The sequence below is a fragment of the Pinus tabuliformis genome, chromosome 1_1, assembly GCF_031772625.1.
Source record: "Pinus tabuliformis cultivar Carrire ecotype Pingquan chromosome 1_1, CPIR1, whole genome shotgun sequence".
Taxonomy (NCBI): domain Eukaryota; kingdom Viridiplantae; phylum Streptophyta; class Pinopsida; order Pinales; family Pinaceae; genus Pinus; species Pinus tabuliformis.
The window spans coordinates 228,158,308-228,170,814 of NC_142297.1; the positions used below are offsets into that span (position 1 = coordinate 228,158,308).

General features: G+C 40.2%; 1 pseudogene; it reads right to left on the reverse strand.

The window, feature by feature from the left end:
• LOC149212366 (serine/threonine-protein phosphatase BSL3 pseudogene) overlaps positions 1-2,825 on the reverse strand; it is a 42,098-nt pseudogene extending 39,273 nt beyond the window's left edge.
• Between the last annotated feature and the right edge of the window lie 9,682 nt (positions 2,826-12,507).

Genomic DNA, 12,507 nt, shown 5'->3' on the forward strand with positions numbered 1-12,507 from the left:
AAAAATGCGTGTAGGAAGAAGGAAGACCAGCAATTACAATTGTTACCATAAAACTATCATCAATTGCGGGAAAACCAACATTAATAATTTCCTGCCTAATATTCTTAAGTCTTGAGATATATTCAAGAACATCACCGCCTTCAGTTAATTTTTGTTGCAACAATTTTAATTGTAGATCAACTTTCTTTGATTAAGGCTGAGTATCAAAGAGGTATTTGAAAGTTTTCAAAGCAGAACATGCATCTGTATATGGACATACATTTCATCATTCACAGAAGATTTAATAAGAGCTAAGGCTTTAGCATTCTTGACTTCCCATTTTGCTAGTGCAGCTGCATCTGTGGGTTTATTCGGCTTAACATCTCCATCACATATACCCTGCCATAATTCATTGTAAATGAGAGTGCTTTCAATGAGACGATGCCATGTTTTGTAAGATTTTGTGCCTTCAAGTTTGTCGGAATCAGAAAACAAATTAATCAACTTAGACATTGTAGTGTTAAGACTTCACACCACGAATCAAGCTCCAAAAAACTCAAGATGCGCAACACACCAACAACACACGATGCAAAAAAAAAGAACTATTGGGGCTTGGCCTTTACCCTCGAATAGTCGTCAAAAACAGGAGAAAATTGACTGAGCTTTGCACTTGGCTCTAGTCAATTTCTCAAATTTTTACAAGACAACTTTCAAAATTTGACTTTTACAATGGTGCTTTTGCACAATCTGGTAAAAAATTACCCCCCTCAAAGTAAAATTACTTTGAGTTACAATGTGATGATCCCAATTGAAAAATAAAAAATAACTTCTTGAAAACAAATTACCCAAAACACCTTATCTCTCCAATTTACAAATTACAAATAAAAATCTCCTTTTCACTCCAAATACAAAATAAGACACTTATATCTCCACAAAATATTCTTCAAATTTACAAAATGTACTGTACCTTATCGCTCCAAATACAAATGGAAACACTCATTATTTCTTCAATTACAAAGAGCGAAAAACCATCCTTTCAACTCACACTCTCACCACTTTCATGCATATAAAAATGCATCTCCAAATCTTTGGCCAAATAAGAGTCTGGGCAATTTCACATTCTTTGCGGAAGCTAATAACATCTTAAAGTGCCTTCCCAATGGCGATGAGACACATCATTTTTACACCCGAAGACTTGCCCTCCGTTGCAAATTTTATTAATTGCATCGCTTGCTAACGCTGCTATTAATAACTGAACGTTGGATCTCAACTCTTTGTAGAAAGCGATGTCACCATGAAAGAAACGTTGTTCTTATTCTGGAAAACGCTAATTTTTTTATATAGCAGCCACTAATTTTGAATTAATCAACTAAAGGCTCACTGGCCAATAAGGCTCACATGTAAATGCCAGAATGCAGAATTATACAGCGATGTTCATGAAAGTGCTTTAAAAAATTAAAATACACAGCGCTTTCCTTTAATCTTACCAATGCCAACATGAAATTACATTCAATCATATTCATCAACGCATCAAATTAATAAAGCATCTGAGCCCCATTAATTACCATTCTCATCCCACTGAAATTCAACGTACCTTCCCAATCGATCACCGGCAATGTGAATTTGACCAAGCTATGGACTGCACCTTCGTGGCATTCAACTGTACAATGCATTTTTTTAATGGATCACACAAGCAATCGATTTGTCCCAATCTCAACGCTGCTAGTTCAAAGTGCAGAATGCTGGCGCAAACCATTCAACGCTGGAAAGCTGGTTCTTATTGCTGGAGGATGTTGGTTCAAATGCCAGACCACAAAGCTGAATCGATGCCAGGATGCTCAACGCAGGGGATTTGAGCATAAATTGACGTAAACCACTCATAAAAATGCAGAATCGATTTGCAGAATCGATTTGAATGTTTTGACAGGACTTTAAAAACAATTAAAATATACATCGTTGTCCCTTTTTTTTATTCACTCAAACAATTTGAAAAAGTCACACGGATTTGCATTTGTTGCTTTAAAAAAATGATTTTAGAATTTGCACATCTAAAATCAATAAAAAAAATTGCAAATTTCATACCAATCTTTTGCTGATCACTTCAACGGAGTTGAGTTTTCCACGATCTGATAGAGCTGGAATCTCCTCCTCAAATCAACTGCAGCATTACTGGAGCTCTGATACCACTTGTTGGTATCACGATTGCCATTACAACAAAACCCACAGGTGTTAGTAAACGGACGCATCGCCAGAGTTAATAGATCCTCGAGAGGCGGTTAGTCCATGTCACGAAACACACGGGGAATGCTGGATTATCCAATGCCCAACATGTTCCTTCACTCTCTTCCTGTCATTTGATTTCCCTCACATTCCCATTTCATTCTCCTTTAGCACGAAATGCTTAGTAGAAGCTGATAATTCATATTTAAACGGTTTTTACCGGTAGATCGCCTTTCACAAGCAAAATTGACCAATCACCGCCCGAATTTGCTTTTAGCATTTGACTTTGTGCACTTTAAATCCCAACAGTCGATCTACCTTGTCCGATTCGATGGCTATCGTGCACCTGCTCGCCAACCGGCTCAGTCAACTCTCCACTGTTGATCTGCATAGAAAGATCCGACGGCTATCGTGCCATATCACATGGATTTCTGTCCAGTCGTTATCCAATTGTAGGCATGTGATAAGAGCAGTTTCCCTGTGCTATGTGTTGCCTGGGGAGGCTAATCGCGTAAAATTTTGGAAAACTACTTACAACTTTGAGGGTGCGCGATAAACAACTTACCACCCTCTAAACCCGCTCTATCATTTCTGCAGATTCCTTTAGGCACTCCAATCTCCACCATCGATCTGTCTCCTGATCTGACGGTTGTCGCTTCACCCGATCGCCAACCAGCTCGGCCGATCTCCACCATTGATCAGTCGATTAGTCCTATCCGTCCATCTTTTGACTTAGCCTCCACGATATAATCTTAGTCGTTCATCTGCTTCATTACCCTATTCATTCACCTATTCACCTAAGCCTCCTGTGATCTGATCTCAGCCGTTCATTTGCCTTTCACCCACCTAATCCAACGGTTCTCATGCACTCTTGCTCCCTCACATTCTTCTTTCACCAATCTTGTCCTCCAACTACTCTTCCACTTAAACACAGACCTACCCCAGTTTCCTTTGCTTACCCCTTAGTCTAGTTTTGATGCTTTTACTTCTGTAACTTAGATAATTAGCATTAGATTAGTGTTGTTCTTGTAATTCTGCTTAACATAGTTATTTAATTGGTTAGGTAGGGTCTGGTGTGAGTTAGCATTACAAGTTGTTTCCTTCATTACTGAAGTAGAGTAGCTCCCCCTTCGAATAAATTTGCTCTTCTTCCATCAAAATCAAGCTTCTTCTGACCCTATAGAAGTCTGGCTTGGAAAACGTCTCTCCTGGCCTCTGGAACGTCTTTCCAACCTTTGGAATTGAAACTCGTCTTCTCCCCAGCAAAATCGAATTTCCTCTTAGAGGCTTGTGCACATCGCTTGCGTCAGCCTCACTGTGGTTCTTCTCCCTCTCTGCAATGTACTTCACCGGATCTGGAAAACTTTTTTCGGCCTCACTATTCCTGCCCCTCTCAGTCTCTACTTCCCTACTGAAGCTCGAACTCTTCCAACATTGCTAGCTCTCTGGAAAACCAAACTCTCCAAGGAAATCAAACTCTCTGTGGTTCTCACAAGTGTGTTCTCTATCTACCCATCGACTTCTTCTTATCATCCTCTGTTAGAGCTCCAACGACCAAGATCAAAACTTAATCAAGGACCAAGATCATATTAGAGTCGATCCATGTGAGTTTCCAGATGATTCACACCTTATATCAATTAATACTGATTAATTAACTTCTTTTCTTAATTTTAGACTTTGGAAATAATTTAAAATAGGATAATAATCTAATTGAGGTACTTCTAGGTGGAATTTCCAGAAACGATTTCTGGGTTATGGAGAGCTCATGTGTTTTAGCCTCTCCTCAAAGTTTCGAGACTATAACACCTCCAATGCTACAAAAACTTACACTTCCTCTTAGCGAGGAAGGTGTCCTCTCTAGTGTTGCACACTCTGTCACAACACCCTATCTCTATACCACCCTCTGTCACTGCAACTCCCTCTCATTTGTTGCTGCTGCAATTGCAACTACTGCAACTGAGAAGCATCCAAAATATTGAATCAACTTTGTTCAGTATGATGCATCTGTCTCCTGAGACCTGATTTCTTCTGAGCTTCCTAGCTAATCAATCACGCTCTGATACCATGTGAAAATTTTAATACTGAAATCCTATTGCAGCAACTAGAAACTATTTTTCTAATTGTTAATTAATTTAACAATTTATCTACTATGGAAAATACCAAATAATTCACACTACAACCTTCACAAATAAAACTGTGGAAAATAATAGCGCTGGAAACATAGAAATCGTAGCACACACATCAAAATTAACCCAGTTATTTTTGGACAACTGTCCTTGGAAAAACCCAACTTGGGAAAACCGGTACAGTGGCTGAGGGTTTTTATTATTATGCATTAGTGAGAAATTATGAGTACAATCTGGATGCCGAAAACTGGTAATCCTGTAGAGAAATTATTGGCAAAAATATTGTGAGGAATTTTCCTCACCCCATTCGCAATAAGGGCTCTGACTGCAGCTCCAAGTGAGTCGTCCAAATTGCTTCTGTGCAAGCCTCCATCACCCTAGTGCAGTGTTGATTTGGGGTAGCATCGGATGTACTCTAGCCACAAAATTTGGTGGAGAGGCTAAGGCACATGAGATCTCCAATACCCAGAAAGAGTTTGGACAGATTCTAAATAGTTTGGGAGATATTAAAATAATTAATATTTTTAATGGAGTCCTTAAGTCTAAACTTAGGGAAAATAAAAATATTAATGTGAATTAATATAAAACTGTGTTAGAATGGTCCAAAAGTCATGGATCAAAGCCAGATCAAATCTTAGGCATTGATTAAGGACTTAATCTTGGTCGTTGTTTTGTCAATGAGAAAATTATAAGAGGAGGCTTGAGGGTCACTTGGAGAACACACCGAGTTGATCAAGATTTCGACTTTTTGGGGCAGGGTTTGCTAAGGAAGTCGAGAGAGTGATCAGAGTTGCAGCTGAGGGGCAGTGAATATAGAAGCAGAGGGAAAAATTCAGAACTACTAGAACTGTTGGGAACTATCGGAACAACCAGGAAATCTGACGCAGAGGGCAGGAGCTAGAACTGCTAGGAAAAGTTGGAACTGCTGAAACTGCCGGGAACGCTGACGTAGAGGGCAAAAGCTGGAACTATCAGGAACAGTCAGAACTGCAGGAACTGCCGGAACTGTCGGGAAAGCTAACACAGAGGGCAGAAGCCAGAACTATCGAGAACTGCTGAGAAAGCTGACGGAGAGGACAGAAGTCCGAACTTCCCGGAACTGCTGGGAAAGCTAACGCAAAGCACAGAAGAGGCTGACGGTGGGGTTTTTCGTGGGGAAGATTGGAGCTGAGGAGCTGCTAGAGTGTTTATCCGGGGTTTCAGCCAGATCATTTGTCTCTGAAGGAGAGGTACTACTGCTAAGATTATTCTCTGTTGGGTGAGCCGGTTTTGGCACCCAAATTGTATTCAAAAACTGCATAATAATAAAACCCTCAGATAGTTGCACCTGTTTTCCCGCATTGGGTTTTTCTGGGAACATTGATCTAAAAACAACGGTGTCACTTGGTTGCTTGTTTTGTTTCCTTCAGTTGATGATCTGTAATGTGTTGAGCATGTACTTGTATTTATTTCCAGTATTTACATGGTAAATAACTTGTTAATTAATAGAACAAGTAGGTAGGAATAAATCAGAAAGTACATGGAGGGTTTCTAATGGTTTAGACTTAGAAATTCCAACATGCTATCAAAGTGTGGTTGCAGATCATAGGAGAACTAAGGACATCAGCTGAGTAGAGAAGCAACAGTAGAAATCAGTTGTCCTGAGTGACAGAGTTGATCCTTGCAGAGGGCGACAAAGGAAGGAGTGATGCAGAGGGACTGTGTCATCATTCTGGGCCAAAGAAAGACAACACAGAGGCTAAGGGAGGCAAAATCAGGCTCACGCAGAGGCCAGGAGGGTTGACACAGTTGGATGGGGGAGCTGATTTGCCAGTGTCGAGATTGCTCAGAGCTAAGTGGCTCAATCCTTCAGTTTTTGGGGTATAGAAGGTTGTGGGTAAGTTGCAGAGTGAAGTTGGTGCGGTACTGTAGTCAGAAAAGTACCTAACAGGGTAAGACCAAGGGGAGGGAGTTGCTGCCAAGGAAGATTTCTAGCCAAGGAATCCATATTAGTGGTGCAGTTGCACAAATGATCAGAGAGGGGCAACTTGACAGTTGGCAGAAGGATTTCCAGGAGGGAAATCGAGACTCAAAGGGAGTCCAGAAGAGAACTTCCAGACGGGAAGTAGAGAGACTCGGAGGAGTCAAACAGAGGACTTCCATATGGGAAGTAGAGAGACTTAGTAGGAGCTGAACCAAGAACTTCCAAGCGGGAAGTAGAGAGACTCGGAGGAGTCGACAGGGAAGAGTATAGAGATGGCCATGGATGGGATGAGGGATCAGGATAGGCTAGATGGAGCATCCAACTTTGTAGTCTGGAAGGCCAGGATCCTATCCATTCTAGATAAACATCATTCAAGGCCTTCGCCTTGAGGGATGACGATTGTGCCATGAGTACTCATGTGCCACTTGAGAAGAAGTGGGGATACATCGAGCTGTAGTCAGGAGGACTACAAGCGATGAGGGGCAGGATCCTCGAGGTACCCAACCTCTTGGATTATACCTTACTATGAGAGCCCCGATGAGGAGTAGCAGTACTGGCAGATGTCGGTAGAGACGCATGACAATGGAGCAGCAGAGGGAGCGACAATGCAGGATTCCCAGGGAAACGCGACACTAGCAGGCTACAATAGTGCAAGAGGCATGGGAGTGTTGCACTAGTGCAGGATGGCACAGAGAGGTGTGCAACGGTGTGAGATGTAGGGAGTTGTTGCAGCAGTGCAGAGGTCAAAGAGGGATCACTTGTCAATGACAGAGGGAGCTTCAGCATCGGGAGTGTCTCTAGCCTGACAAAGATGTCAGAGTTGGGAGATCAGTTACTTACTTCTCAGTAACTAAGTTGTAGTCAATTAGCAGTGGCGGTGTTATGGGCAGCACGATGAAACATGATGAGAGGGGATGCAGTGTAGACGAGGTAGTGGCAGTGGCAGGGCCATGGGCAGCAGCACGTACAAATGCAACAATGGCAGTGGCAAAGCCATGGGTGGCAGTACAAGATACAATAGTGTAGATGATGGGCAACAGGCCTAGCATCAGGGATTGATCCCGGATGATCAGAGTAATACTAAGTGAGGAGTATTGCTAGAGCACAGTCCTTGCTAAGAGGGAGTGTTTATTTGGGGTAGCATCGGATGTGCTCTAGCCACGAAATTTGGTGGAGAGGCTAAGGCACATGAGATCTCCAATACCTAGAAAGGGTTTGGGCATATTCTAAATAGTTTGGCAGATATTAAAATAATTAATATTTTTAATGGAGTCCCTAAGTCTAAACTTAGGGAAAATAAAAATATTAATGTGAATTAATATAAAACTATGTTAGAATGGTCTAAAAGTCATGGATCAAACCAGATCTGATCTTAGCCGTTGATTAGGGACTTAATCTCGGCCATTGATTTGTCAACGAGAAAAGTATAAGAGGAGGCTTGAGGGTCACTTGGAGAACAAGAAGTAGAGGGCAAAAGCCGAAATTGGTGGGAACATCTAGAATTGCCGGAACAACCGGGAAAGCTGACAAAGAGGGTAGAAGCCAGAACTACCGGGAACAACCAGGAAAGCTGATGCAGAGGGAAAAAGCAGGAACTGTCGGGAATAGTTAGAATTGTTGGGAACTACCGGAACTGTTGGGAAAGCTGACACAAAGGGCAGAAGCCAGAACTGTCGGGAACAGCCGAAATTGCCAGAACAGCCGATAAAGCTGACGTAGAGGGCAGAAGTCGGAACTGCCAGGAAAGCTAACGCAGAGGGCAAAAGAGGCTGACACCGTCCCTAAGGGCTGACGCTGGGGTTTTTCGTGGGGCATTTTGGAGCTGAGGAGCTGCTGAAGTGTTTATCCGGGGTTTCAGCCAGAGCATCTATCTCTGATGGAGAAGTACTACTGCCGAGATTATTCTCTGTTGGGTGAGTCGGTTTTGGAACCAGATTGTATTCAGAAACTGCATAATAATAAAACCCTCAGATAGCTGCACCGGTTTTCCCGTATTGGGTTTTTTTGGGGACATTGGTCCAAAAACAACGGTGTCACTTGTGTGCTTGTTTTGTTTCCTTCAGTTGATGATTTGTAATGTGTTGAGCATGTACTTGTATTTATTTCCAGTATTTACATGGTAAATAACTTGTTAATTAACAAAACAAGTAGGTAGGAATAAACCAGAAAGTACATGAAGGGTTTCTAACAGGTTAGACTTAGAAATTCCAACACGCAGTCCTTTCTATGCTCAGCCTAAATGAGTTGCTCCTTAAGCCATCTAGTCTGCTGCTGACTAGGAAAACGTCTCTCTTGGCCTCTGGAACGTCTTTCCGGCCTTTGGAACTGAAACTCGGCTTCTCCCCAACAAAATCGAATTGCCTCTTAGAGGCTTCTGCACAGCCCCTGTGTCAGCATCACTATCGTTCTTCTACCTCTCTACAATGTACTTCACCTGATCTAGAAAGCTTCCTCCGACCTCACTGTCCCTGCCCCTCTAAGTCTTTGCTTCCCTACTAAAGCTCGAACTCTTCCAACATTGTTGGTTCTCTGGAAAATTGAACTCTCCAAGGAAATCAAACTCTCTATGGTTCTCACAAGTGTGTTCTCCATCTATCCATCAACTTCTTCATATAATCCTTTGTTAGATCTCCAATGACCAAGATTAAAACTTAATCAAGGGCCAAGATCATATTAGAGTTGATCTGTGTGAATTTCTAGATGACTCACACCTTATCTCAATTAATACTGATTAATTAACCCCTTTTCCTAAGCTTAGACTTAGGAAATAATTAAAAATAGGCTAATAATCTAATTGAGGTACTTCTAGGTGGAATTTCCATAAACGATTTCTGGGTTATGGAGAGCTCATATGTTTTAGCCTTTCAACAAAGTTTCAAGACTAGAACACCTCCGATGCTACATAATCTAACAAATGTTGGGCTTGATGGTGACCCGACACACCTCTGGAGATTCTCCTCCATCCCTTGGACCTTGGATGTTGCCACTTGGGGTTAGGGTGTTACACATGAGCTTGATGTAGCACCTTATGCATGATGTGGTGGCTTGGATGGATGAAATTAGCCTTGAGGATGCACCTTTTGTTGATGAAGCATGAACTTATGGTGGGGAAACATGCCTCTATGATGATTCATTACACCTTTTGGGGAGAGACATGCCTTTTGGAGATGATGTCACCCTCTTGAAGTGTCTACACTCACACATGTGACTCTCTTGAGGGAATTTTTTATGTTTTATAATTGTATTATTATCTTAGAGGCTATTATAGGGGTTGGCTTAATGACCTATCCACCTTGTATCATGGATTTTCATTATTTCAAGGGCTTTAATGAATGTTTAGCCTTAAAAGGGTAAAGCACTTGGTTTCACTAGTATAAATAGGGAAGTGCTACCCTTCATTTGGGTCATTGCACACATGGAGATACCTCTTCTCTCATGCTTCTCTTTTCTCTCTGAATTTGCTATGGAGCACTAGTTGAGTGACTTTTCTCTTGGGAGGTCTTGTGATGTGGATGGTTTTTCTTTTCATGGATGATTATTGATGAACTTTGATGACATGTGCTATTCAATGTGAGTTATCTCTTCTAATCTTGTTTATTGTTGATGGATAAAGGTTATTAGATATTCATCATAGTTTTGTTGGTATTTTTTTATCTCTAAGTTCTCCTTGAACAAGGTTTTTCATGAAGTTTTCTTGAGGTGACCTAAGTTAAGTTCCCTCCCTTATCCAAGAAAATAGAATGATGCTAGGGTTAGAGGATTAAGAGACACAAGTTAGTCTCCCTTGGTTTCTTTGAACCCACATCCATTTTTTTGTTCTAGGGGTTGTTACCCCTATAGTCCTAAATTCCATTAGCACTAGATTGGGAAAGGCGCTATTTATCTTTCGTGTTAATCATTTAACTCTCTATAATTCATTTTTCTTTTGTTCTAGGGTAAATTAGGGTTTAGTTATGGCAAAATTGTATTTATTGACTTAGATATTAATGTCCTATGGTTAGAAACTGTTTAGAATATGTTGGAAAGGTAAAAGTATAATTTTAATTGTATTTTCTAGCCATAAATTAGGGCTGATGTCTAGGGGTTTAAGTACTATTATATGTTATTTAAACCACATAAAATTACTGAAATTATTTCTTTTGTTTACTCTTATTGTTCGCCCTCAATTTTTACTTTAATATAGTATTTTCTAATTTTTCATGTCAGTTTTCTTAAGCAAAGTGTGATTTCTTGATTATGTGTCTTGTGGGACCACCTTTAAACTTTCATTAGTTGACCTAAACCTTTAGGAGAATAGGACTCTTTGAAATCAAAGGAAATTCAAATCCACCTCAAACCCTAATTTCCAAATCTTATTCTTTGGTGGAAAATAGTTGTAGAACCCTTAGGGGACACTTAGCTTAGTTTGACGAGGTTATTTGATTCCCAAGATCTACTAGGGAAGCCTCCCTTTTGTTGGAGTGTGCCCATCACTAAAATAAGGGGAATTAAGGTGACTGTGATGACAGTTCCATAGTTGCACATATTCTCTTAGTCACCTATCGATGCTTTACACCAAGGTGCTAGATTTTGTTGTAACAAGCTTATTACTGATCTTAGCAGGGCCGCTAAGGTCTTGGCAGCCTTGTTAAATGGGCACACATAGGGCAAGGACCCACTGTCACCTCAGCTCAAACCCCTGTTATTTAGGTTCAACACCCCCTAAACAACCAAGGGAGAAGTCCCTAAATATACCCTAGCAACTCTGGTTTATGCCTAGTACGTTATATGGAGTCAATTGGCTGTAGGTGTTCTTTATTTGTTTGTTGTCTTGCATAAAAACAATGCTAAAAACAATGCATATTTCTAACAACAGATGTTAGTAGCCAAAACAACTCAAAGATATGGAATATTACCTATGGATTTTGGTCTATTAAATTTATTCTAACCAAATATACAATTATTTATCAGTTCTAATGCTTGGTTAAGGATCTACGGGTGAAATAACTTCCTGTCAGACTGTGATACCTACCTAAAAACATAGGGACAACAACCTATATTGTTTAATTAGCCAATCCACTATGTGAAAAACACCTCTAGGGAGTTCCCGAAAGTATGGAATGGATTGAGGGTGATTTCAGAGGCTATGGGGCCTCCCCGAAAATGCAATTTCCAACTAGTTGGGAATTGATTTTCAGATTTTTGGGTTATGTTTATTAACTCAAAAATTTCCATAAAATTAATTTTTTGATTTAAATAGCTGGGAAATGAAGGAAATTCAACTCTAACATGAAAAATGTGACTATAAATTAATTTAGATCCGAAAACATCAAGTTGCAATGTAGTAAACTCACCTATATGTTTGTAGAACTTGTTTTTGGTGGCTGAAAATGCAGGTTCAATAGGCAAAAAGACCTCTGAACCTGTAGGTCTGAAACCATAAGGCTAGATACAAGTGTAAAATGAAAGAAATAGGAACTCGTATCAAAATGGGGGTTAGGTCTAACAATTAAACTAATTTTTCCCAATAAATAATTTGCTGTAAATTGATGAAAGTAAAAGCTGGCAAGTAAATCCTACCTTAATTGTAGAAAGTAAAAAGGAGAATTTGAGATTTTTGGTTGTTGAAGTTATACTTGTGCCTTGGAGACTCACCCTTTGGTAAAGTGTGAAGTAGATGCCCCTCTTAAGTCACCATGCCTGCTTCTGGTCCTTTCAGAAATAGCCCCCACTGTATCTCAATTGACCCTGCAACTTTCAATCTTCCTTAGGAGTGACCCCCTCTTTGTGGCATCTCCAACCTTTGTGTTCTGTGTGTGGAAAAATCCGAAATCTTTGATTTAGTAAAGCCCCTTTTTGAAGTAGTTTAAAACCTGCAGATTGATTCACCTACAAAACCAAAACAAACAAGTGGGGAACCTTAGTTGCTTGCTTCCATGTAGCATATTAGCTCTTCAATGGCAAAGGACATTAATCTTGCGATATATTTAATTATTAGCAAGATGGAATTAGATAAAAATAATGTCCAATAGTAATAGCAAGAAAAATAACATTAAAGGAAACCACTCCACAATTATACAAGTGTACAAGAGTTTGCAAAATAGATGAGTTCTTTTTGTTGTATAGCATTTGTATCAAGTGAACAACAACAATTTACAAATGAAGAGAGGCTAGATTTTTATAGAAAAAATTATAATGGCTAGTTTGACTCTTCCTCGATAATAAATTTACTAGTCATTT